We start from the raw sequence: 24,412 nt of genomic DNA on the forward strand, positions 1-24,412 counted from the left end.
GTACCATTTTAGCAGTAGTGAGTGTGAGCAACTCTCAAAATATGTAGCAGTAACATCTGTTATCTTGGACACTTTATATGTAAGATACAGCTCATGTATATAATGATCTAGCAAAATCCAATTGCACAATATAAGGACATTGGGTAGTGTAATAATACATGTAAGGGACATATAACTGCAGTTAATAGGAATGTAGTGAAAACTAGAAGGATACATAAGTTGTTAATTGAGCTATCCTTTTCCACCCTACTGTATGTGCATAAAAATGCAATTCCACACCTCAGTCGGTATGTCTAATCTCAAAACATTTGTTGGAACATATGTCCTATTGGTTTATAAATATTTGCCTTTATTTCTATGCATGTGCCCTGTTAAAATACCACAATATTGGTGGCCTGTTGCCATCAATTCAACCTGCATGCTGTTGTAATGTCCGCTATTGTTCTGTATATGCATGTGTTATGCTTGCTTTTCAACTGTTGAAAATCTGGTGTGTTAGGTTAATGAGAATACTTCTGCATGCTGTTATAATTAATTGGGAATGCTGTTGACTGTTACTAACCCATATCTTTATTAAACCCTCCAAAACATAGTTCATATGGGAAGGCCGGTCCCAGCGGACCCACCTGTCCCACCTCAGCTAGCCATGGCACCTGGCACCAGCAGGTCCGGTGCCCAGCCTGGGACCTCCTCCTCTGTTGGCCCTGTGCCACCTTCAGGTGGAAACACTGCAGGGGATGGAAAGCTGAAAGGGCCATGCCTACCTGAGTTAGCAATTTATAGTACTGGGTTGCTATGGCAGTGATTACTGCAGTTACTACACAGCAGGCTGCATGCAATTAGCAAGTGGTGGCCACTAATTGGTGCAGAGGCCATCACATGCTCATGTGCAAATACCTACAAAAGCAGGCTGCAATCTCTGCCAACAAACTCAATCACTCTTGCAGAGACTGACAGAAAGAGAGACAGAGAGAGAGAGAGACAGACAGAGAAAAGGAAAAAGAATAAGAAATATTACCAAATCATACAAAGGAAAGGTATGTGACACATATGTATTTACTGGCATGTAGTAGATGTTATTGAAGAATAGTCTACATAATGTGAACCATTCATATGTGGCAGCAGTACTTATTTATGCATAGATGTTCTGCTTAACTACTGCTATGGACAATACAGTGTATACCTGTGGGCAGTGGGACATACCTGTGAAATGTGTAGCTCAGCATTAAATGTCAAAGATCTGATTCATGATATCTGTGTTCTGTACAGTAGTGTGGCCAATGGCTGTTGGAGGGATTAGCACTGACATTATATAAACATGGGTGTGACAGAACAACACATGCATGATAGTCATATTAAAGTGTAGCTTAGCATCGGCAACTGATGTAGCAGTCTAGTATGCTTATCTAGCATTTGTAGCCATATATACCCCCCTAATGTTAGTGTGTGTTCATATGTGACACCTGTTTGTGTTGCAGCAAGGCCCAACAGTTCAGCCGTGAGGTCCAGGGACTTACAACAGTGTGGACCTTGTGTGTGTATGCCACACACATACGGAGAAATATATATGTGTCATATATATTCACATCTGTATATGTGCATAGAGCAGGGGACATATTGCAGCTGTTTGTAAAGGGTGGAGATATATATGTTGGTGAAGGTTAAAATGCACATATTTGTATGTAGGTTTTAGTGTGTGACAAACAAGACAGCATACAGTGCTGGCATATGACATGTGGTGGTTAAACACTGTGGGTGGTTTGTTCAGTTTGCAATGTTGAAGCCAGTGAGGCCTGCTAAACCTACCTGGGCTGTGAACACCTTCAATGCATTTATCCCAAGACTGTGCGATTTTATTACATTACTGTACACCTCACATCATTTGTATAATTGATATTCTCACTATGAAAGGTGAAATGTATATGTGCCTACATATATATGTATATGTACACCAATGGATGTGTAAATATATATATATATATATATATATATATATATATATATATATATATATATAGTTATATATACTCCTACACACCTACATCTACTTGTTGCAATAGATTCTCTGTACTGTTAACTGACTGTGATGGTCAATGTGTTTGTGAATATGTCAAAGATATGTATCTGTGGGATAGCTTAGTGGGAAACTGTTTATGTCATGGTATTATGGGTCCTTGCTTTGATCCTAGCAAAAGCTGTGTATTCTGTTGCTAGGCAGAAAAACTGCTATTGCATACAGTGTGATTAAGTCCCTTGGTTTTAACTAGGGTGTGTCATTGGAGGCTAAAGCACTACATCTATGATTATTGATTGGTACTGATGTTGAATCCAAATCCTGTGTGTACTGTAGTACTACTTGAAGCTCTGGGCCTGTACAGCAAAGTATGGTGTATGTCCACATTGCTTGCATCCACTGTTTTATGTGGTCCCTGTATTTATCACATATTACATTTCTCAAGATTAAGGTTGTGTAAGTACTGACACACAGTACTGTATAGTACACACTGAAAGCTTATCTGGGTTGGCATACCTTTGTGTCCTGTAATTATGTCTGATGTGTGTGTGGGTATGTCTGTAACATGTCCTTTGACATATCTGTGGTAAAACATATAACTGCGTATCTAGCAACATTCATAGTTTACTACAGCAGTATGCAACCTATATTCCCAATTGTGCACATATTTTGGACACGGGTTTGCCATTAACAAGTTGTGTGGTATAATAGTAATACATTTACTGGACCTTACACTCATTGTGATGGATGATATATTTCTTTACAAATCAGCTTGATGTATATCGGCTGTGGCTAGGTGGTGCATCGTGTTGCATACAGCGTGCCAGGTACTCTTGTATAGTCTTATATAGTGATTTTATTTTGTTGCTGTGCAGAACATGGTTCATTAGATTGAGAGTGAGCCAGGCACTTCCAAGCAGTTGTGGGGTGAGCAGTAATAAGTGGAAGTTAAAGTGTTTCACTCTTGGTTAGCTAATAGATTGCTATATATGGCAGTTCAGTGATATCTGTACTGTATAATATTAAATGTGCCATGAGACTTGCTCAGACATATTGTCATATTTATGTCTTCCAGGGATCATGGCACATCACAGGAACCCAACTTACAGTAGTGCTGAAGATGACATAATTACTACCAGTATGATTCAGCACTACAGTCTCATGTTCTCACGAACCAGCCAGGACCATCAGGAGCGTACTGCAATGTGGCAAGATGTTGTCTGGAGGGTAAATGAAGTAAGCCTGCATAACCGGACATATGAGCAGGTATGCCACCACTGCAGTGATCTTCTCAGACATGTCCGTCAGGCTGCTGCTGATGTGCGGAGACAACAGCTTGCAACAGGAGGTGGTGTTAATATCCACCCCCCCAGAGTGGAGGAGCTGCTCCTGAGCCTGGTGGCACCTGCCCAACAACAATAGCAGCAGACATACACCATGATGGAGGTTGGAGCCACCCAGCAAGCACACATGGAGCATGCAGGTAACATGGCATATCTGTAGACTACTGTTATCTGTATTGGTAGATCATGCATATGTGAGATGTGGAGTGTGTCGTTAAAAGATGTGGAGCCTGTTGTGCAATACTGATCATTTGGAACATAATCTGTAGCCCTGTGAATGTAAACTGTTGTTGTACTGTAAGATTGCAAACACACAGTAGCAATTTATTATTGGAAATAAAAAGTGCATGTCATAGTTAAGGTGTAGGCCATGTACACATGTAACACACCTACCCATAATGCATGCTGTGCATGTTTGGTGTAAGACCACGCACATCTCACTAATTTGATTAGCTGCCTCAAACACATGCAATACTCAGACCATCTCAAACAAATGTGGCTAGACTGTAGTGACCATTGGATAGCACAGTTGATACTCAACATGCACATAACATACACATCTATGTCATACACAGAGCATTTTAACATACTACACATAAAGGATTCCCAAACCCTCTGTAAAGACACACTCCAGTATCCAAAATCTCATCCACACATTGCACATAATATACCTGAGGGGTAGAGGCCTATGATGAGGCATTTAAACACTCTGCAACACACTACACATTCATGTCATGGAATGCTCCTTATTGGCCTCCTTACAAACTCATGTAACAACTGTTTGTGAAATGGTGAATGTAGCCAAGGTAGTACAGTTCCAGTACAGCATGAATAGTGCTGGTTTGGGAAACATTTGTAGCCTTGAGTGACTACATGATGTTTCATGATGATGGCCTATGGTACTGTACCCCATCCAGTTATTGTAACCACAGTAATACACATAGCTTTCATTGCTATACACCTTAATTTGCGTGTGTGCACACATATGCACCTCTAAACAATATGCATACCAATCACCATTTGCACAACTGACACATATATGTCTTGTGATGCTATTGAGTTTTGAATACCTGCACAGCAATGTTGTGTCCATGTATGCATTGTGTTCCAGGGGGAGGCCCATCACCTAATAACAAAACACATGCATCAAAGCCATGTATACTGTTAGTAACAAGGACTGTCTACACTTGCACTGCATGCTGTTGAGCAACACATGTCCTGCATGCTGACATGTGTGATATGACTGTTTTGCTTGTGATATTGTACCCCACCATCACCTGCTATTGTGTATGTTCTGAGATTGCTGGTGTTGTGTGTGTCTGCTTTACAGAGGAGTGTATTTTTGTGTTTGTGCATGTGAGTATGTGTGCATGTGTGCATGTGTGCATATGCGCATGTGTGCATATGGTCTGACATCATATTCAGGTCTTAAAGTGTGAGTCCTGTTTTCCTCTCACAGGTGGGGCTGGTTCAGTACAGCAGGGAACCTGATGTCACTGAGACAGACAGTGATCATGAGGATAGGTGTGGTGAGGCACAGGCAGGTTTGTCAGGGTCTGTTGATGGGCCACCAGTTGACAGTACACAAGTCTCCACCCCATCCATGCACACAGTCATACTGCCTGGACATCCATCATCACCATTGCCCTTAGCTGAGGGACAGTGTACGGTTGGCACTGGCCAGGACAGTGTGGTATCTATGGCACATGTATCAGGACACAGCAGCCATAGCTAGATGTCTGGAATGGTACCACATAGGCAGATGCCCAGGGGTTCTCGTCAGGGCACTGCTGGTCATCATGCCCCTGGCAGATGTGCCACACCTCTTTCTACCACACACATGTCCAGGCTGTCATGGAGGCACAGACGCGAATGGAGCGGTACACCAGACAGGGACTAAGGGCACAGAGGGCTCATAACACCTCTGTAAATGACAGTATCCATGACCTAGCAGGTGCCATATGTAATTACACTGAAGGTCATTGATAGATGTTCGGGTGAGACATTGGATGTCCTCCACAATGTCATGTCCATGTGTCAGGACAGTGCGGGATGGTTAAGACGTCGACTTGGATGTATGCCAGCAACATCAGCAGCTGGAGGTCGCCATGGACGTCCAGCAAGTCACAGCCACTCCCGTAGTGCCAGTACCAACCCCAGCAATGTTGGGGGGATGTCCATAGACTGTCCTAGAAGACCATGTGCACATGGCTCTGGCCAATCCCAGCAGGGACCTGGATCCAGTGGACAAATGTCAACCTCTTTGGATAGTACACAGTCTGGATTAGTACCTGATACTGTCTGTAGCACCCCTGCCAGGCACAGGTTCCGTATCCATGGCCAGAGATGGTGATCTGTAAAGCCTGCCAGGTACAGTCTGTAGCTGTCTCACAAATCCCCGTATATGGCAGCCACATGGTGGAACTGTGTGCATGCAGACACACACACATAAACCAGAAACCCAGGGCAAACACATACCCGCACACATTACATCAACATTGGCCCATAACAGTACTCATGGCCCTCACACACACACACACACACACACACACACACACACACACACACACACACACACACACACATGTCGATTGTATGGCTCAGAGTAGGCCTCTGGCAAACCAACAACACACCCTGTGCATATGATGAAAACTGTGCCACCTCCTGTCATCTGTAACATTGATGCAGGAACAGGCTAACATGGTGCTGATGCGCAGGGTGACTTTAATAAAGTATAGCAATGGTTGAATCTGTAGCATGTTGTCAGCAGTAAAGTATAATAATATCCTTAAAGGTGTAGCTGAACAGGCATGATGCATTAAAGCTGTGATTAGCAATGTTGTATTGTTTCCACCAGTGTTTATTCCAATTGTGTTTTGTTTGCCCATGTGCCACTTGGCTGATGTGTGTAGTTGTGTCAGCATGTGTTATACAGTGGAGAGTTAGTGTGGGGTGTATGCAGCACAGGTCTGCAGGTGTACATTTGTGAACATGGTGGAGGTGCACTGTCTGCATGTACGTGCATATTGGACACATGGGCAGTGTGACATGCCCTGTATTGGCCAGTGTTAACACTCCATATGTTCTATTGGTGGCCAGTATGCATTGTACTACACACATTTTGGAACTTGAGTACACGTGTGTGTATGACACGGGTTGACACTGTGCTGTGGGTGATGCTGTTGTTGCTATCTGTCATTGGTTTGCATTACTAAGGTTAACACTGTCCCAGCTGCATAATCCTTCATTAATGCACACTGTTCACCTACAGGGTTGCATGGCCCATGCTATCACAAACACAAGAAATTCTCACTTATACAGTAAAAGTGCATTGGTCTCATGGATCCCTGCCATAAACTAAATATATAATAGAAGGTGTGAAGTTGTACCAAAAGAGTTACATACCAAGAAGGGATAACCTCTCTGGTCAGTATCATTGGGAAAATACAATCCCTCAATAAACATACAAGGCAAGCTTCAAAATACAAAATGGCAAGGATTCCAAAGACAACACTAAAGCTTTCTTCAGTGTTGTTCATAATCTACAGGGGAAATCTCAGATCGGGTCACAGTTAATGTAAATGGTCACAAAGTACACTTATCTGACTCACATTACCAATTCCTTGTCAGACAGTTTGAATGCGGATTTCACCACCCTGTCATTACACAAGGGCCACATTTCCAGACCTGAAGAATGTAAGACCTGATGATTCACAGACACTCTAGTTAAACATCTCTTTAACAAAGTACACACCACAGTGGCAATGGTACTGGACAGTGTCCCTGGCTGTGTCATACACAAGCTGACATATGAAGTCACTACTCACCTAAACGCTCTGTCCAGATGCAGCCTCTATACAGGTTACATACTTGTGGAATGACACACAGTAATGGTGTTCACAGTCCACAAGGGTTGAGCTACGTCTTCTTCTTCTTCTCCTTTTGGATGCTCCCATTTGGGGTCGCCACAGTACATCATTTCTTCCTGGCCTCTGCATCTTGCACTATCACACCATCCACCTGCATGTCCTCTCTCACCACAGCCATAAACCTCATCTTAAGCATTCCTCTTTTCCTGTTACCTGGTGACTTCATCCTTAGCATCTATTTCACAATAAACTCTGCATCCCTCCTCAGCACATGTACAAACCAACGTAATCCTGCCTATCTGGCATGGTCTACTAACCTTCAAACCTGGCCTGACCCTCTAATATACTTATTCTTAAACCTGTCCACCCTCGTCACACCCAGTGCAAATGTTAGCATAAACTGATTAAGGGTAGAACTACAACAGGTCCTGGAAACTCTCACCATATAAGCCAGACCAATGTTATCTGGAAGGCTATAGAGCACAGCATTATGGAACTCATTAACAGAGACATTATGAACCTTCCAACACTGCACCATACCCACTTAGGTTCTCTAAAGGCCAGATCATGGCTCCTACACCTAGTAGACTTCAAGCCAGTCAACAAGGCTATAGGTGAGGGAGGAGAGGTCAACACAGCCAAGCTACAGCTCACCAGCAATTCATACCCATCCCACATACTGGTATTATATATAACCTCAACAGACTGACCATAAACGATTGTTAGATGATGGCTTGACAACTGCCGCACAGATGTAGGACACACAGTAACATTTGCAGCCTCCATGTACTATTCTATGCCAGTAACAAGTGGTATTCACCTGCACTCAGTCCTGGGACCACTCCTATCTGGCATATAGCTTTCTTAGGTACACGCAAACACAGTAGGTATATGTCTGCTCACGTTTGATGACAATGCATACTGTGGGCTATACTTTATTCTCCAGATGACACACACATCCTCCAAAAGGGTATCATACAGACAGATACCTGGTGTCAAACTCATGCTGGAAAGCTATAAGCCTAAGAAAGCATAGTTATCCACTTTTAGAAAACAAAGTATCCCCAGAGTACCACATAGGTAGTAGCTCCCAAAATGTGGAACAGGTACTAATGTATACATAGAGCCATGTGTTAAGTCATCTCTCCTTTGATGATCACATTACCAAAGGGTTTTGGAAATCCCTCTGTGGAGCACATAAGCAATAAAGGGTTGGCATGCAGATCCACAGAGGTTGTTGCACACCTATAATGATTAGTCATCTTTGCCAGACTTTGCTTGCTTTGGAACAGGTTTCAAATATACCTCAAGCATAAACCCTCACTCACACTCTTCAATAGAAACCGTGATGAGTGGATGTGAAACGGAAGACGTAACCCAGGGATCACTGCAGTGGCTAAGCTTGTCACGAGCATACAGAAGTGACCTAAGGTCTGGAAAGTGCCAGCACACTCTGGCAAAGATAACACATGCGTTCATGGAGAAAGCAGAGTACCCATCTATGAAATACTTGAGGTCACATGTATGTATATGGATTTGCCCCACAGCTGCCTTACATGTGTAATGCACATACAGTTGTCATTGTGATATGTCATACACTAGAAAAATCAAAACCCATTCTACATTGGCTAATGGTGTCATACACCTGGAGCACAGGCACACAGTCAGCAAGTGCAAGAGTCAAACTCTTTCCTAATGACATTATGATACTGCAACAGTATGCATTTACATGACGCACTGTACAGATTATTAGGATTTCACCTTTTCACAGGTATATTTGTAGGTTGGTGACATCAGCAGACTTGACAAAGATGAGCATACCACTTTTAAGGGGTGTGAGTAGTCTCCAAAAAGGTTGCTCTTTCCCAGGGAGACACACACACAGTAGGCAAGTGCAGGATTCGAACCCCTACCTAAGGTATATTAGGATATTACAGCAGTATGCATTTACAAGATGTGCTATACACATTACTAGGATTTCACCTTTCCACAGGTATATTTGTAGGATGGTGACATCATCAGACTTGACAAAGATGAGTAAACCACTTTTAAGGGGTGTTAGTAGTCTCCAAAAAGGCTGCTCCTTCCCAAGGAGACACACACAGTAGGCAAGTGCAGGATTCAAACCCCTACCTAACTACATTATGATACTGCAGTAAAATGCATTGACACGACGCACTATACACATTACTAGGATTTCACTTTTTCTACAGGTATATATGTAGGATGGTGACATCATCAGACTTGACAAAGATGAGTATACCACTTTTAAGGGGTGTGAGTAGTCCCCAAAAAGGTTGCTTCTCCCCCAGGAAGACACATATACTCTCAGTTGGCAACTGCAGGATACAAACCCCTTCCTAACAACATTATGATATGACAGCAGTACGCATTTACACAACATGCTATATACATTACTGAGATTTCAGCTTTCCACAGGTATATTTGTAGGATGGTGACATCATCAGACTTGACAAAGATGAGTATACCACTTTTAAGGTGTGTGAGTAGTCTCAAAAAAGTTTACTCCTCCCCAGGGAGACGCACACACTCAGCAAGTGCAGGATTCAAACCCCTATCCAACAACATTATGATACGACAGCAGTACACATTTATACAATGCACTATACACATCACTGAGATTTCATCTTTCCACAGGTATATTTGTAGGATGGTGACATCATCAGACCTGACAAAGATGAGTATACCACTTTAAGGTGTGTGAGTAGTCTCCAAAAAGGTCGCTTTTCCCCAGGGAGACACACTCAGCAAGTGCAGGATTCAAATCTCTACATAACGACATTATGATACGACAGCAGTACGCATTTACACGAAGCGCTATACACATTATTGGGATTTTGCCTTTCCACAGGTATATTTGTAGGATGGTGACATCATCAGACTTGACAAAGTTGAGTATACCACTTTTAAGGTGTACGAGTAGTCTCCAAAAATGATGCTCCTTTCCAGGGAGACACACACACTCAAGTGCAGAATTCAAACCCCTACCTAACTACATTATGATACTACAACAGTATGCATTTACACAACGTGCTATACACATTACTGGGATTTGACTTTTCCACTGGTATATTTGTAGGATGGTGACATCATCAGACTTGACAAAGATGAGTATACCACTTTTAAGGTGTGTGAGTAGTCTCCAAAAAGGTTGCTCCTCCCCAGGGAGAGACAGACACACACACACACACACACACACACACACACACACACACACACACACACACACACACACACACACACACACACACAGAGTTGGCAAATGCGGTGTTTTTAATCCAAACTAAGTACTTCTTTACACTTCAGCAAGCAATATGGAATTATAGGGTGCAATACAGACATTACTTGCTGACAGTCTGCACAAAGTTTTTTTTTCACATTTGCTAACCTCAGCAGGCTTATCATACTAGGTGTAAAGTGAGTGTATTGTATGCATAGGCCATGACAATATCATATATGGGTTGATGCACCACATGCTGGCACACACAGGGTCAAACCTTGAGTAGCATCCTACCTTAACCTACATGATACTGCAATATAACAGAAATATGATAAACTTCAACAATTGGCTGAGCTTCTGCTGTCATTCAAAGGGGATCCAGTCTCTGTCTGCCTGTGATGACATGATAGACAAGCCTTGTTGCTTCGCTACAGATGGTTTGCACCTGTCGCCCCTATGCTTCTGAATACTGGCCAAGGCTCTTGCTGTCCCCATATTACCTTTTTTAGGCAAGGCTCAAAGGTTCATAGGTTCATAGGTAGGTACTAGGCTATCGGCCCTGGGGCCTATACAAGCCCAGCCAAAAAGGTACCCTGGCTTTTGCCACCCAAGAAATTTATTTTCCTGTGCCACTGTCGAGCAGAGACACAGAAGTGATCTCCAGGATGAATTTCCTATTTCCCATCCAATCATCAAGATTTTTCTTGAAGAGTGCTAATGAGGAGCTTTGTTTGATATAGATAGATAGTTTACTCTGGAGTATGTGAAGTCTCTGGGACCGGAATCTATCCCTCCGGCATGTTCTGTGTATTGTGGTGACAAGGTTTAGGTCCCTAGAGCGTGTAGGTTCATAGGTTCATAGGTAGGTGCTAGGCTATCTGCCCAAGGGCATTTATAAGCCTAGCCAGAATGTGTTGGCTTTCGCCTCCCTTTTAAATTAGTTTCCTGGGCCTCTGTCTAGCAGGGCCACTGAAGTGATCCCTGGGGTAAATTTACAATTTCCCATCCACTCGTCAAGATTCCTCTTGAAGAGAGTCTGCGAGGGGCTCTGCCTAACATCAACTGGGATTCTATTCCAGAGCGAGGGAAGTCTCTGGGACAGGAATTTATCCCTCCAGCACATCCTGTTTATTGCTTTGCTGAGGTTTAATTCACTGGAGTGTGTGGCTGTAAGAGATTTGTTTTTTCATGAGGATGAGCATGTCCATTAATTCTGGGTTGAACATGGCCTTATACATCAGACATAGATCACCTCTGAGCAGGAAGTAAGCAACCAAGTAGAGCTGGAGTTTCTTTAGTCAAACTGCATAGGGCATCTCTTTGAGGCCCATGATCCTCTTGGTGAGGTACTTCTGTGGTCTTACCAGCTGTTGCATGTGCCAATTAAGGTACCTAATGAGTGATGAGTAGAGGGGCACAATGACCTCTCTTGATCTAGAGGTGAACCCTTTTGTGATTAGGTGGGCTACATAGAAGGAATATGTAACCACTTTGGCAATGTGATTATCAAAGGAGAGGTTACTATCAACCTAGGTCCCCAGGTCCCTAATTACATTTTTCATACCTAGTGGATTACCACCTATGTGGTAATTCATGGGCACTTTGTTTTTTCCAAAGCGGATGACTATGCATTTTTTGGTATTCAGCTTGAGGCCATGGTTTTGACACCAGGTATCTGTCTCTGTAAGACCCTTCTGGGGGATGTCTGTGTCAGCCAGAGAGTCGATTATGGTCCCAGTTTGCAATCATCTGCGAACTTAGTCAGCCATAGTCCTCCCGTGCTTGCCTGTACCTCAGAGAAGTATATACTGAACTGGAGGGGTCCCAGGACCGAGACCTGTGTGATGCCACTTGTGACTGGTTTAGAGTCAGACATGGCACCCGCAACTCTGACCATGTGTGTTCTATCCATGAGCCAGTTGGCCACCCATTTCATGACATAGGAGCTAATGTTCAAGCTGGTAAGTTTGTCTATGATGCCAGAGTGGGGAATGGTGTCGAAGGCCTTAGTGAGGTCCAGATAGGCTGTGTGGACTACCTTCCCTTCATCTATGGCCTTGGTAACTATTTCAAAGAAGTCAACTAGGTTTAGGAGGCAGGATCTGTCTTTAACAAAGCGGAATTGGGTAGGGTCCAGTGTCTGGAGCTTCTCAATGTCTCTGTTTATGAGTTCCATGATAATTCGCTCCATAGCTTTGCAGACCAGGCTGGTCAGGCTTATAGGGCGATAGTTCCCAGGTTCTGTTGTGGCACCACCTTTGTGGAGCGGGATGACTGTTGCTGTATGCCATTCTTTGGGTACATAGCCTGTGGTAAGGCTGAGTCTGAACAGTGAATTTAGGTGAGGGTTTAGTTCCTTTTGGAGCTCATGTAAGATGCAGCCTGGGACACCATCCAGTCCCACTGATGCTGTGTTCTTAGCTTTGGAGAGGGCTGTTTTTACCTGCATGTCCATGATGTCTGGGGCTCTGCATTCTTCTGGGATGGACACAGGCCCTTTTGGGGATGGGGGGGTGGTGAAGTTTGCACTAAATTTGTCCGCCAGGATGTTGGCAATGTCAGTTGGTTCAGCATATTTTTTGCCATTTTGCAGTAGCTCAAAGCATATCTGAGTGTTGCCACCTAAATGTTTGGTATAGCTAAAGAAGGCTTTGTGGTTATCTTTAGATTCCTTGGCCATTTTTCTTTAGAAACTGGCCTTGGATGATTTTATGAGCGATCGTAGTTTCTTGCTAATAATGATCAGTGATGCCTTTTTGGAATTTTGCTCTATCATGTAGTAGTTTCCTCCTTCTGTTGTATAGCTTATTTTTGGCGAAGGACCACCAGACTGGTTTTCTCTTTTTGGAGGAGTGAGTCTTGGTTTTACTCGGGATGGCTCGATCCATGCATTCCTGTAGATGCTCATATAATGCACTTGTAAAGGATTCTGCGGATTGGATAGCATTATCCTGTAGCAAGGGGGCTTTGAAACTTTCCACTTCGGTCTTGAGAAGTGTGAAGTTTGCTTTTGAAAAGTTTTTCACAGTGGTTTCCTTGACTGGGGGTGGGGTCAGGATGTGGATGTCCAGTGTGATTACTTTATGATCTGATCTTACCAGCGAGGGGTTTACCTCTGGTGTGGAACACTGATCCCCCATATTGGTGATGATCAGGTCCAGTATGTTGTCATCTCTAGTGGGCATGGTGACCAGCTGTTCCAGGGTGTTTGAGTTTATAAACTCTAGGAAGCATTGGGCAAAGGAGTTTGTACTTGAGTAATTCTCCCAGTCAATGTTTGGGTAGTTGAAATCTTCTAATATCATGGTGTTTGGTAGGACCTTTATATTTTCCAGTATTCTCAAGAATGCTGAGTGAGGGTGATCTGTAGCAGGCTACAATCTGATAAGCAGCTTTGCCCACTGTTAGTTGCACTTGGATGGTCTCCGAGGCCTCATGCTGTGCCACTAACCTGGAGGTGTGGATATCCTTTATGAAAATGGATACTTCCCGTCCTTTTGTATTTCAGTCCGGGTTTTGGGGCCGAAGCTTGGAGAGATTGGGATTTCTTTAAGTGGAGCATGTCCAACAGCTCTGTGTTTGACATAGCTTTGTATGTTAGGCAGAGATCACCTCTTAGTAGGTGATATGCGACAGAGTAAAGCTGGAGTGTTTTGAGACGGTCTGTGTAGGGTATGTATTTGAGGCCACTAATCCTCTTTGTGAGGTATTTCTGCAGGCTTTCCAGTTGTTGTAGATGTCTTGTGAGGTACATACCAAAAGGGGGCATTGTACTCTATAATGGATCTAATGAGGGATGAGTAGAGGGGAACAATGACCTCTTTTTTTCTGCATGAGAAACTTTTTGTGATGAGGTGTGCCATGTAGAAGGATTTCCTGACTACTGTGGCGATGTGATTATCAAAGGAGAGTCTACTGATCACCTGTGTCCCAAGGTCTCTTATCACACTTTCAGTGTTAAGTATACTACCACCTATGTTGTAGTTCATGGGTACAGAGTTTTTACCAAAGGGGATGACAAAGCACTTTTTGGCATTGAGCTTGAGGCCATGGCTTTGACACCAGGCATCTGTCTCAGTGAGGCCCTTTTGTAGGATGCCCACATCATTAGTAGTTTCGATTATGGCTCCTAGTTTGCAGTCATCTGGGAACTTCATTAGCCAAAGGCCTTCTGTGTTAGCCTGTACTTCAGGGAAGTAGACATCAAACAGTATAGGACAGGACACAGGACTGAACCCTGTGGTACTCCACTTGTCAGTGGTCTGAAGTCGGACTTGGAGTCTGCTACTTTCACAGTGTAGGGTTCTGTCAGTCAGCCAGTTGGCAACCCATCTTGTGACATAGGGATTTATACCTAGTTTAGTGAGTTTATCTATAGTTCCAAAGTGGGGGATGGTGTCGAAAGCCTTGGCAAGATCTAGATAGGCTGTGTGAACCACCTTACCCTTGTCTACGGCTTTGGTGACTGCTTTGAAGAAGTCTATCAGATTTAGGAGACATGATCTGCCTTTTACAAACCTGAAATGGTTGTGGTCCAGAGTATGGAGATGGCCAATGTCTTTGTTTATAAGTTCCATGATGATACGTTCCATGGCCTTGCAGACCAGGCTCATCAGGCTAATGGGGCTCTAGTTCACAGGGTCCGTGGTGGCTCCCCCTTGTGTAGTGGGATAACTGTCATTGTGCGCCATTCATAGGGCACAAAGCCTGAGGTGAGGCTATGATTGAACATGGTACTTAGGTGTGGTGCCAGTTCATTCTGTAGTTCATGTAGAACACAGCCTGGGATGTTATCTGGTCCCATGGATGCTGTGTTCCTGGCTTTGGAGAGTGTTTTTTACCTGTGCAGCCATGATGACAGCAACTTTGCATTCTTCCGGTATAGAGATGGGCTCTTTCATGGGTGAGAGGAGGTAAAGTTAGCACTGATCCTATCTGCCAGGATGTTGGCAATATCAGTTGGGTCTGTATATTTAGTGCCATTGTGCTGTAACTCAGAGCAGATCTGAGTGTTGCCATTGTGATTCTTGACATAGCTATAGAATGCTTTGCGGTTGTCTTTAGAATCAGTGGCGATTTTGTTTTCGTAACTAGCTTTGGAGGATTTTATCAGGGATCACAGCTTCTTACTGAGGCTGACCAGGGAGCTCCTCCACTCATGGGTTTTACCCTCTTTTTCAACAGTTTCTTCCTTCTGTTGTGCAGTTTATTTATGGCAGGGGACCACCAGATTGGCTTCCTTTTCTTGCAGGATAGCATCTTGGTTCTGTTTGGGATAGCACAATCCATGCCCTCATGTTAAGTGCTTATAAAGTGCAATTGTGTAGGATTCAGTAGTCGTAACTGCATTGTCCATCTGCATGGGCGTCCTGAAGTTCACCACTTCTGTCTTAAGAATCATGAAGTTGTCTTTTGAGATATTTTTTAACATGGTTTCCTTAATGGGGGGTGGGGGCAGAATGTGGATATGTAGGGTAATTAGCTTATGGTCAGATCGGAACAATGAGGTGTTGACTTCAGGTGTGGAACACCGGTCACTCAGGACAAACCAAACCCCATAACCAACACAAATAACCACAAAGTGAGCTAAATGCTACTCATTGCCAGAAGTCTCAGCCTCCAGATGCACATACTTGAGGCACTTCTCAGTATGGAGAATATTGATATCTGTGCAGTAACAGAAACCTAGTTCAAGGCTCCAGAGAGCACACCAGCACTACCAGGATACTACTCATTCCACACCCTCCAGCATCAGAACCTGGATCATAGCACATAGGGTGGGGATGTATCCATATTCATCAAGGATACCTACACCTCTCTCTACATGCTATCTACAGGATATGAACCCATAGAATGTTGCACAGCAACGTTCTTCCCACTCCACAGGGGTGGGGCCACAAAAGACCCTTGGCATTCACGTTCTATGAACCTGACGCGTCTGATCTGCAAGGCAATGGAGCCAATCATAATGGGAGTCAACAATAAAGACATTGGGAACCTTCACATAGTTGAGCACACCCAGTTTGGCTTCATCAAATGCAGATCACGCCTCCTGAACTGGGTGGATTTCTTTGAGACAGTTACCCAGGCTACAGATGATTGAAATGCGCTCCACACAGCCTACCTATACCTCGCTAAAGCCTTTGACACCATTCCCCAGTCAGGTATCATAGATGAACTCACCCATCTGGGCATGAATCCATACATCACAAGATGGATTGCAAACTGGCTCACAGATAGATCCCACAAATTAAGACTTGCTGACTACATGTCAGAGTCTACACCGGTAACAACTGGTGTCCCCCGGGGTTCAGTCCTGGGGTCCCTCCTGTTTGGTATAGACTTCTCAAAAGTACATGCCAACACGGGAGGGTTGTGGTTGACTAAGTTTGCTGGGAACTGTAAAGTGTTTGCCATAATAGATTCCCCGGATGACACAACTATTCTCCAGAAGGGACTCTATGAGACAGATGTGTGGTGTCAGAATCATGGCCTCAAGCTCATTGTGGAAGAATGCATAGTAATCCCCTTTGGTGAAAACAAAGTACCCACAAACTACCACATAGGTGTTACCCCCTTAAAACTGACAAGGTAATAAGGGATCTGGGGACACAAGTAAATAGTCATCTTTCCTTTGACAACCATGTTGCCAAAATGATTGGGAAATTCTATGTGGCCCACCTAATCAACAAAGGGTTTGCATCAGGATCAAAAGAGGTAGTGGTGGCCCTCTACTCTTAAGTCATCAGACCCATCATTGAGTACAATGCATCATTTTGGATGTACTCAACTAAGCATATCCAGCAGCTGTAGAGACCACAGAGGTACCTCACCAAGAGGATTACTGACCTCAAACAGATGTGTTATGCAACACAACTGGTAAAACCAAATCTGTTCTCCATTGCGTACCACCTACTCAGAGGCACACTATGCCTAACATACAGAGCCATGTCCAACACATAACTGTTGAACATGCTCCATCTACGGATAACAAAATTGAGTCGCACTACACACTCCAGGGATATGAACCTCATCACAACAATGAATACAACATGCTGGTGGAATAGAGTACCATCCCGGACACTTGCCTTACTGTGGAACAGAGTCCCAATGTACATCAGACAGATTCCCTCACTGACATTCTTCAATAGGAACCTTGATGAGTGGATGGGAAACAGACAATTCATGCCAGGCATCACATCAGCAGCCACACTAGAAAGGGGCTTAGGGTGCTATTAGAACTAGGGCTTGGTAGACTACCCAGTGGGGTGGTGAAAGCTGCACAACTTGCCTAAGCTAATATATGCCTTTGTGAAGATAGTCTACTACATACCTATGAACCTATGTGACAGGTACATGTCTACAGATAGTAGATGTGTACTTCATTGTACAGTCATGTTGTACAGCAGGCACATGGACCACATACACTGTAATGCTTACAGATACTGGTGGCTGTTATGTACAGTGGGTGAGATGTGCACCTCATGTCTTTTGTGCCATTGGGATGTGTGCTGGGTGAGACAGTCCTGGATGGCTCCCTGTCATGGTCACCCTCTTACACACATCTCTGCTCATCCATCTTTGGTTTATTATACTGTGTTCCCCCTACACACACACACACACACACACACATATATATATATATATATATATATATATATATATATATATATATATATATATATGTACATAGGTCGGCAATAGGCTATCTGCCTGAAGGCATATATTAGTATGGCCAGAGTGTGCAGCTATCACCACACATGGGGTTAGTTCCCTAGGCCTCTGTGTAGTAGAGCTGATGAAGTGATCCATGGTGTGACAGTTCAGTTTCACATACACTCATCAAGGCTCCTCTGGAAGAGTGTCAGTTAGGGACTCAGCTTAATGTAGGTTGGGAGCCTGTTCCAAAGCAAGGGAAGTCTGTGAGTTAGTAATATATCCCTCCAACATGTTCAGTTTATTGTTGTGATGATCATATCCCTAGAGCATGTGGCACAGTGAGCTTGGGTTTACTTCAGATAGCCCATGTACATCAGTTCTGCATTGGACATGGACCTGTCTGTTGGGCAGAGATCACCTGAGTAGACAGTATGCAACAGAGTACAGATTGAGTTAAATTCAGTCTTGTTGTATGGGGCAACTGTTTGAGGCCAGTAATCCTCTTGTTGAAGTACTTGTTTGGTCTTTCCAGCTGCGAAGGTGCCTAGTCAGATTCATCGCAAGTGTGCTGTGATACTCTCTGATGTGTCTGATGACTGATGAGTAGAGGGAACCTCCTTTGACCTACATGCAAAGACCATGGCAATTTGTGGGAACACATAGCATGATTTTCTAACCACTTTGTGAATGTGTTTCTGGAAGTAGAGATGACTATCCACATGTGTCCATAGATCCCTTATTATTATCTCCATATATAGGGTGTTGGCACCTATGTGGTATTTGTATGACTGTAGCTCGAGGCCATAATTCTGACACTACATCTGTCTGACTGAGACCCTTTTTAAGGATGCCTGTGTTGTCCCAAACATCGATTATGACAACCTTTTTGCAGTCATTCACAAACTTTGCTAAACATAGCCCTCATGTGTTCGACTGTATTTCTGAAAAGTATACACCAGACAGGAGGGGTCCCAAGACTGAGCCACGGGAGACAGCAGTTGTTACCAGCTTGGACAGGAGACCACAATTCTTACCTTGTGGGATCTATCTGTGCCACAGTTGGCAATCCATCAGATGACATACATGTTTATGCACAGGTTGTTGATTTTGTGGATACAACATGTGTGTGTGGGATGTTGGAAAAGGGCTTTTCAAGGTCTATGTAGGCCGTCTGGAGCTCATTTCATTGATGTATGTCCTGGGTGACTGCCTTGAAAACTGTCTAGCAGGGTAGGAACCATGATCTGCCCCTGACCAAACCACAATGGGTAGGGTTGGGTGTTTGTAGGTTCCCAACAGCTCTGTTTATGAGTTCCATAATGATGGACTCCATGGCCTTGCAGATTAGGCTTATTAGGCTTATATGACTATAGTTCCCATGGTCTGTTGTGCACTGACACTTGTGGAGTGTGCCAAATGTTGCTGTAATCCATTCAACAGTTTTATATCCTGTACAGAGAGTGAGTCTTAATAGACTGTTCAGGTGCAGGGTCTGTTTGTTTTGGAGTTCACATATGACACAGCCAGGGAAACCATGTCATCCCATAGACGCCTTGTTTTTAGGTTTGGATAGAGCTGTTTAACCATTGTATATGTGATTTCTGGGTTTTCACAATCTCTAGGTATGGTAATGGGCCCTTTTGTCAGTGAGAGGGGGGTAAATATGTATGAACCTGTTTGACAAGATGTTGGCAATGTCAGTCATGTACATGTATTAATTTACACTTTGCACTGACTCAGAACATATATGTGTTTACACTGATATTTATGACATAGCGAAAGAAAGCTTCATGGTTCCCTATGGACTCTTTGGCAATATTTTTGCCAGTAATGTTAGGAGTGCTCACTGTTTCTTGATGATACTGATCGGAGATTTATTGATGATCTTTGCATTTTCACTTTCATTGAACAACTTAAGTACTTGTAGTACATAGTTTGATTATGACAGCGGTCCAATATATTATATGGGTCTGTTTTCATATCACTGTGTGCTCAAGGCAGGATTGGTGAGTAGTGATAAGTGTCTGGAGTAAGAACTGCAACTGCCAGATATGTGTGGCCCACTGCTGTACTCAGACATGGCCTAAGTGTGTGAACATGCCCAATATAACCTTTCAGTATGATGCTGACTGACATTTGCTTCATTTGTTTAAGTGTGTGAGCATGCCCAGTATGACCTTTCAGTATGTTGCTGACTGAAACTTGCTAAATTTAAGTGTGTGAGCATGCCCACTATGGGCATATATACTATATGTGTGTGAAAAATCAAGTTGTTTTTTACTTCTGGGCTCATCTTTGTGTTGTACATCAACAGGAAGCACGCTGTGCCTGCAGGGCTTCCATGAGTCAATTTGCATAGACTTATCAACATTTCTACCTGCAGGGGGGACAGCTTTTATTTGTACATTTCTACCCGGGGGCACATCTGATTGTTACTGTGGGTGTACATAGGATGAGGGGTACACCTGACACTTATACACATTTGCTAGGCCTGCACTGCTATGTCATGTACTCCATTTCAGTCTGTACTGTTGCCTATTGTACTGGCTTGAGGCATACCACTGTACTACAGACCATAGCTTCCAATTACACGCATATTAGTTTGTGACTTCATAGCCTACCCAACCCACATCACACTGCCTGGCCTGCTGTTATCTGTCTGCATAGGCCTGGGGGGAGGTTACTCATATGCCTCTTCAGAGGGCAGGATACAGCATTTGTTTGTGTTTGCGTTTGTCTACAATTGTCCTGCTGGCTGTGACTGTTAGGTATGTGACCCCCCCCCCAACTGGTATGTGTGAGTGACTTAAGTTGTGTCTGTGCCAGAGAAATGCTGTCATGGCTTAGTGGTTCAGTACTGTGACTATAGTGCACAGTATCCTAAGTTCGAGCCCTGTCACTGCTTTTTATTTTCCTGCTGGGCAGACCTGACTGGTTAAGGAACAGTAAAGCAGGTGTGAGCTTGTTTACTCGACTTTGCTCTACTTTGCCTGACTTTGCCCAACGTTGCCCGACGTTACGCTGGTTAGCGTGGTGCGCAGCTATGCCCAATTGTATTTAAATATGCTCAATACTGGTAAATTTTGCTTAGCAGTGCTTTATATTGCTTAAAATAGGGACTCATGCCTCAGGTGGTGCTGCAGGGCTGCTTATGTCGGATGCACATATTACACTCCCTATACATGTTTAAAAACAGGTAGTGTCAAGTTCAGCATCCCTTTTACTGTATGTGCGAGTCAGAGAGAGGTGTCATTTCCAGGGTTCCTACTGAGTCAGTGTATGTGCTATGCATTGCCTCTTTGCCAAGGCCAGGGCATACTGGGCATGCCTCCTTCTGCCTACTGAGGCAGGCTCAGGTTGTTCCTCCTCCGAGTCACTCTGTGCCTGTGCAGGCCTTGGCAATGGGGGGGGGGGCTGTTTGGCCCTGCCCCATGTTGTTCCTGCTGCAGTTGTTTCCGCAGGATCATATTGTGTAGCATGGCACATACCACGACAGTATGGGTACATGTAGTTGGTGAGTACTGCAATGCTTCACCAGATGTATCCAGGCACCGGAATCGTGACTTTATGTTTCTTGTTTGTGCGTGTGCCTCATTATGGAGTTCTTGTCCGGGTGTGTGTGCATTTCTGATGGGTGTCATCAGCCACGGCTCCAGTGCGTATCCAGCATCCCCCACTAGGTAACCATCAGGGATGTCCCCATTGGCAAATCTCTGGTACAGCTGCGTCAGATGCCAGATGTGGGAATCGTGATAACTTCCAGGGCAGCCAGCACACACATTCATTATTATGCCCTGGGAATCGCACATGACCTGGCAGTTGATGGAAGGGAAGCCCTTGCGGTTGATGTAGACCCTACCCCGCTCACCGGGTGGTGCTCTGATGTGTATGTGCGTGCAGTCTATTGCACCTACTACCTCAGGGTTTTCTGCTATTTGGTGGAAAAGATGCATATTGCTGGCCAATGCCTCACGGGAACTGGGGAAATAACCTGCTCACTGACATGTGCTGACAGGGCATCCAGGAACTGGTGCAGTACCCTGGACGCTGATGCCTGTGAAATCCCCATCATATCATCAGTTGGTCTCTGGAAGGTATCTGTAGCTAGTATTCTTAGGCCAACACATACCTTGGTATCCACTGGGATGGGTTCCCCTCTATTGGTTCTGTGTGTGAGGCGTGGCTGGCACAGCTCAACAATTTCCTGCAGGAGGTCTCTGTCCACCCTATAGCGCTCCACTCTCTCCAGCTCATGTAGCCCCTGGTAAGTTGCCCTGGGTCTGTACACTCTTCTCCGTCTCCTCACTGTGGGTTGCTCAGCAGCATTCACAACATCACCACCCTCAGCACCTTGCACATGTTGGTTTATGATAGCAAGAGCAGCCCCTAACATTTTGTCTGACTTTAAAGTTTTTAAGCTTCCCCTGTTTGTACACTGCAGAGTTGCAGAGTTCTTTGGAAAAAAACATGGAAAAATGCTGTTTGCAGAGTTTAAAGTGCTGGGCTGGGCTAGTCTGCTACCTGTGTAATTGGCTGATTCTGATATATTTCACCTGGCAGCTCTGCTAGTTCTCCTTTGTTAACTTCCTACTACTTTTTTTCCTTCCTTTTCCCTTAATGTTTCCGCCCAGGGCAGCGCCGCGCAAACAAGCGCAAATGCGCGCACACGAGCGCACACATGTGCAAACGCTGTGTGCACGTTTGCAAGAAATTTCAGATATATTCACGGCTTACACCTTTGGTTTCTGGTTTTCAAAAAGGACAACTGTAGACATGCCTCTTGAAATCCTAAGCAACTCAGGGCAAACACAAGACACTGTGCTCCAATAAGCTTACAGCCTTTCTTACACACCCCCTCATGATGTTACCTATATTCTACTCTACTACTCACCTTCTCCTACACTTACACTCTTGGGACATGGCTCACATGCTGGGGAAAATTGGGATTCACTATCCTTATCCTCATTTACATAGGATTGCCTACTAATGTATGGTTACATCTCTCACACTGAGCTTCCCCCCTTAGCAACCACTACTCAGTGGCCATGTTGTCTGCAGCCTGCCATTCACCTGCATGGCAGGATAAGCTTTTTAGTGAAAATGGCTATTTTTGGCTATTTTTAAATTATTTTCTTGTTTTTTAAAGCACCGCACGTTTGCACGGTGCTGCACTACGCTTAAAGATTGGAGATCGGGGGGAAAAAAAAGTTAGATTTTGATAATTTTAAACATTTATAAATGCCAATGGCCTTATATTTGGACATTGGCATGCTTTCTCAACTGTATGCATCCTTTATTTGGAGCTGTCATAGCTCCGTTTAGCTATTTGCAGAAGAGTACTCCGTTACCAACGGAGTACATTTCGGCAGATAACACTAATCTTCCACGGACAGGTTAGTGTTTCCTGGATTGTAAATTTACCTCATTTGCATAGCTTTCGGCAGCAAATGAGGTAATTTGCATACCATGACGCTGTCCGTGCAAGAGTAGCTTTAGCAGCTTTCCTGTACGCCCCTGCTGGCTGTACCTGGATCGCACGGCAGACATATTGCCTCCGTGAGCTCCTACACTCTTCTTGCACTCCGTACAACCTTTCGTAAATCCGGCCCATTGTTTTCTCACAGGCCTAGAGTACTTGTCTGGAACTGACCTTTTTAAGTCTGACATCTTATATGTAAATATATATATATATATATATATATATATATATATATATATATATATATATATAGGTGTGTGTGTGTATATATTTCACATATATATTACATATATATATATATATATATATATATATGTGTGTGTGTGTGTGTGTGTGTGTGTGTATGTGTATGGGTCCTGGTTACTTTGAGCATCTGTTTAATCAACACAGTGTGGTTGACTAAGCAGATGGTAGACAGACAGGCATGTGAGATTATATAGAATATATATATATATATATATATATATATATATATATATATATATATATATATATATTATGGTAACAGTTCACTTGGGTGGCACTCAAGTGAAAGTAAGTGAATTGTAGCGTAGTGTTTTTTGCAAAAGGCCAGCAGATTATTCTCATGGTTTTGAATCCTTTCTGCATAAAGTTTAATGACTATGACTTCCTGTGATTCTACTAAGGTAAGTGGCTTTATGGTAGGACTGAGATTTTGTGTCTGAATAGATATGTTTTAGGGTTAGAGTAAGGATTAGATAAGGGGATAGATCAGGTATGTGCATGAGTGTGTATGGGTTAGGATTAGTGTCATATAAGGGGACAGAGTTAGCATTGTGTGTGTGT

The 24,412-nt window shown here is 43.8% G+C and overlaps 1 protein-coding gene across 2 annotated transcripts in view; it reads left to right on the top strand.

The window, feature by feature from the left end:
* LOC122807136 (ninjurin-1-like) overlaps positions 1-24,412 on the top strand; it is a 234,157-nt gene that overhangs the window by 192,935 nt on the left and 16,810 nt on the right. The window lies entirely within an intron of this gene.

Source organism: Protopterus annectens, chromosome 7.part0 (assembly GCF_019279795.1).
Source record: "Protopterus annectens isolate FY-2018-M chromosome 7.part0, PAN1.0, whole genome shotgun sequence".
Classification (NCBI taxonomy): domain Eukaryota; kingdom Metazoa; phylum Chordata; order Ceratodontiformes; family Protopteridae; genus Protopterus; species Protopterus annectens.